This window comes from Arachis ipaensis, chromosome B07 (assembly GCF_000816755.2).
Source record: "Arachis ipaensis cultivar K30076 chromosome B07, Araip1.1, whole genome shotgun sequence".
Taxonomy (NCBI): Eukaryota; Viridiplantae; Streptophyta; class Magnoliopsida; order Fabales; family Fabaceae; genus Arachis; species Arachis ipaensis.
In genome coordinates this window covers 48,505,491-48,510,345 of record NC_029791.2, presented here as the reverse complement: position 1 = coordinate 48,510,345, position 4,855 = coordinate 48,505,491, and positions in this window count along the sequence as shown.

Sequence of the window (4,855 nt, the reverse complement as noted above, 5' to 3'; positions counted from 1 at the left end):
ACAAGAACTCAAATAGAAAGAGGGTCATACTTCCGTTCCACCCAAATTCATAAAATAAAGAACGAAAATAATTCTTAAATTGTAAATCCACACATAAATTAAAATAGTAAAAGCAATAAAATTAATCCATAGAAATAGACAGAGCTCCTAACCTTAACAGTGGATGTTTAGTTGCTCATGGAAAATAGAAAATAAGGATTCAGGTAAAAATGTACCGAGTTCCAATCTGATGGCCTCAGATTCCTTTTTATAACTAATCCTAATAAATTTAAAATCTAATATTTAAAATTAAACTTAAAATAATATGTTTTCCTAATTTAAGATTTGAATTTAAATTTGAATTAATTAACAGATCTTCAGTTGATGAGTGGGGACCACTTGTTCTGTCNTCTGTGTTTTCTGGGCTGAAAATTGAGTTAAAACAGCCCAGAAATCGCCCCCAGCGTTTTTCTGCATTTTCTGCACGTGGCACATGTGATGTGTCCGCGTCGTCCACGCGTTCGCGTCATTTGTGCAGATTCCAGTCCACGCGATCGCGTCAGGCACGCGATCGCGTCATTGCTATTTCCTCTATTCCGCGCGGTCGCGTGAGCCATGCGTCCGCGTTGGTATTTGCTGGTCATCTCCTTGGCTTTTTCTCTTTCTCTGCAGAAACTTCATCAAATCCCTCCGAATGCTACCTAAATTAAATAAAATTGCACAAAACTCAAAATAGCATCCATAGTGGCTAAAATATAATTAATTCTTAATTAAATTCAACAATTTAGGTGCAAATTCACTAGAAAAAGATAGGAAAGATGCTCACGCATCACAACACCAAACTTAAACTGTTGCTTGTCCTCAAGCAACCAAAACTAATATAAGCTTAGGATGTGAATTTTCATGAGAATGAGAGTTCGATTAAGCCCATGTTTTCTCTTATAGTGGGGTTTATAACTGCAATCCTGAACAGTTTTGGCATCTCACTTTATCCTTTGAAGTTTAGAATGATTGGCATCCATAGGAACTCAGAATTCAAATAATGTTATTGACTCTCCTAGTTCAGTATGTTGATTCTTGAACATAGCTACTTTATGAGTCTTGGCTGTGACCCTAAGCATTTTGTTTTCCAGTATTACCACCGGATACATAAATGCCACAGACACATAACTGAGTGAACCTTTTCAGATTGTGACTCAGCTTTGCTAGAGTCTCCAGTTAGAGGTGCCTAGAGTTCTTAAGACACTTTTTTTTTGCTTTGGACCACGACTTTAACCGCTCAGTCTCAAGCTTTTCACTTGACACCTTCACGCCACAAGCACATGGTTAGGGACAGCTTGATTTAGCCGCTTAGGCCAGAATTTTATTCCTTAGGGCCCTCCTATCCATTAATGCTCAAAGTCTTGGATCCTTTTTACCCTTTGCCTTTTAGTTTAAAGGGTTATTGGCTTTTTTTGCTTGCTTTTTCTTTTTTTTTTTCTTTTTTTTTCTTTTTTTTCGCAAGCTTTGTGTTTTTCACTGCTTTTTCTTGCTTCAAGAATCAATTTTATGATTTTTCAGATTATCAATAACATTTTTCTTTTTCATCATTCTTTCAGGAGCCAACAATTTTAACATTCATAAACTTCACTATCAAAAAATATGCACTGTTCATGTCATGCTTTCAGAATCACAAAAAATACCACCACATTTAAGTAAATCCGACTATTTTTAAAATTAACTCAATTTCTCATGCAATACATCACTTCTTTTTCTTTTATTTTTAGATTCAAGTACAGTGAGTGGTACATGAAACATCTTTTTTTTCAGTATTAAAGCAATTAAATGAAAACTAAACTAGTCCTAGGATTCTAACTAATAAAGGATCATGCAACAAACAAAGAAAAATAACAGGAAACTGGAACATAATATAGAAAAGAGGGAAGGAATAAAAATGAAAGGAACTCAACCACCTTAATTATCCTAGCGGTCGTTTTATTCTTCAGGTTGTGTTCCTCCGTGAAGATGATTCGCCTCCCTTTGGTGCCATAAGAATAGACAGAAAACCTATAAGCGAAGCGTCAACACCAAACTTAAAGGTTTGCTTGTCCTCAAGCAAAGAAGAACTGAAAATAGAAGAGACAAATATTAAAATGAAAGAAAAAATAAAAGGATAAGAGAATAAGAGAGAATTAGGATTGGGAGAGAGAGAAAAAGAAAACTGGGCGGCGCAAGCGACGCGTTCGCGTCGATGACGCGATCGCGTGCGTCGCGCGTTCTTCATAATGACGCGTTAGCGTCAGACACGCTTCCGCGTGGATGGCCATGTATGCAAATGACGCGGACGCGTCGGGCACGCGTCCGCGTGACCAAATTTGTGCTTTTAGCACACTTCTTGCCTCAAGCCAGCTTAACTCTCTGTCCAGACGCTCTTTTACGTCGAATTTGCAGGTCACGCGATCGCGTCAGTGACGCGACCGCGTGAATGACGAAAATCACAAACGACGCGGACGCGTGAGGTACGCGATCGCATGGGATCGTTTGTGCGAAAGGCTCCATTCTAGCGCCACTCCCGCGCAACTCTCTGTAACTTTTTATTTTTTTCTCGCACCCCTAGATGACGCGTTCGCGTCAGCGACGCTGGCGCGTCGGGTGCTTTCTTTTTTTTTTTTTTTGAAATATAGCTTGAGGTGTTCGGTTCCTGGAAGAACATAGCTGCATGATCAGAAAATTAGTAAGAACTCAAAAAAATAAAATAAAATAACTAAGAAAACTACTACTACGAAAAATAGCTAAGGATACGAATTTATCGGGTTGCCTCCCGACAAGCGCTTCTTTATCGTCACTAGCTTGACGGTCAGCTCCTCTAAGGAGGAGGATCATAGGGGCTCAGCTCTTCACCCCTTACTTTGAACTTCTTTCATGTGTCTCCATAACGTAGCTCAATATGCTTCAGAGAGAGGATTTTGATTACTGTATAAACCCATGCTGGATTGCTGGTCAACACCACCTTCATTCCTGGGGAGAAACCTTCAGTGGGGATCTTTTTGTTTCTCCATCCTCTGGATATTTTTTTCTTTTTGGGGACCTCCTCCTTGGTGGATGATGCAGTTTCAATACCAAACTTAGGTTTGATGTCATGCGGAATTTTATCGGTTGTCACCACAGGAGGTTTGAGTTGCAAATTCTGTTGTGCATCATCAGGGGGTTCTTGAAGGTTTGGATCAATAAGCTCAGCCTGCATGCACCTCTCTTCTTCACCTGTTGAATGTACATCTTTGAAGACATGAAAGACCAGTTGCTCATTATGCACTCTAAGCACTAATTCACCCACTTCTACATCAATTAGAGCTCTTCCAGTGGCTAGAAATGGTCTTCCTAGAATTATAGAGGCATTCTCATCCTCCCCTGTATCAAGAATCACAAAATCTGCTGGGAGGAAGAACTTACCCACTTTGACCAAGATATTCTCCACTAATCCGTATGCTGGCTTCATAGATTTTTCTGCCATCTGTAATGCTATCTTTGTGGGTTGTGTCTCTTGGATCTGCAGCTTCTTCATCACAGACAAGGGCATTAAATTGATGCTTGCTCCCAGATCACATAACGCTTTCTCAAAGGTTGTGCTCCCAATGGTGCATGGAATTTGAAAGCTCCCTGGATCTGGCATCTTCCTTGGCAAGTTATTCTGAATGACAGCACTACATTCCTTAGTCAGGACTACTGTCTCATCTCCCTTTAAACGCTTTTTCTTTGACAACAGCTCCTTCATGAACTTGACATAGATAGGCATTTGCTCTAAAACCTCAGCAACAGGAATATTGATTTGTAACTTTCTGAAGATTTCCAAGAACATTGAAAACTGCTTGTCCTTGGTCTCCTTTTGAAGTCTCTGAGGATACGGCATCTTAGGCTTGTACTCAGGAGCCTTTGGCAGTGTAGGATAAGTGTCAAGAGAGTCTGGGAATGGGTTGTCTGCACGCTTTGGAGGGGCGTGCTCTACTTCTTGCTTCTTCTCATCTGGAGCTTCTTTTTCAACTAGCTCTTCATTGGCCTTGGTCTCAGAGCTAGCTACTTTACCACTTCTCAATTGAATAGCCTTGCAATCTTCTCCTGGGTTCACCACTGTATCCTCTTGAAATGTACTTGCAGACTTCTCAAGTATTTGCTTACTCAGTTGGCCCACTAGCACCTCTAAGTTTCTAATAGAGGCTCTGGTTTCCTGTATAACTTGTGCTTCCGTACTTGCCACTTGTTCACTTATTACGGTGATAGCCTTGCATTCCTCTCTTGGATTTGGAATTGTGTTACCAGGAAGGCTATTAGTGGTCCTCTGATCAATTTCATTAACTTTTGTGGCTAATTGACCGATTTGAATCTCCAGGTTTTTGATGGATGCTCTGGTTTCCTGTCTAAAACCTGTCAATATTGCTTCCAAATCATTGTTCTGCTGGAAATTGCCCTGAGAACTATTGTTGAAGTTCTAAGGTCTCTGAGGTTGGTCCCTCCACCCAAAGTTTGGGTAATTCCTCCATCCCTGGTTGTATGTCTTAGAATATGGATCATTGTTGGGATTTCTAGGACCACTCCCCATGTAATTCACCTGTTCAGAAGAAGGTTGAGCATAATCATAATTATCATTTTGTATAAAGTTACCTGTCATATCATAGGAGGTATCTTGGGGTGGATTTTGAGTGTTGATAGCTGAGACTTGCATGCCACCCATCTGTTGAGTAAGTAGATTTATCTGCTGAGACATAAGCTTGTTCTGAGCAAGAAGAGCATTAACAGCTTCTACTTCCAACACACCTCTCTTTTGAGAGGTTTCAGAGTTCACAGGATTCCTGTTAGATGAGTAGAGATATTGGTTGCTTGCAACTAATTCAATCAGCTCAAT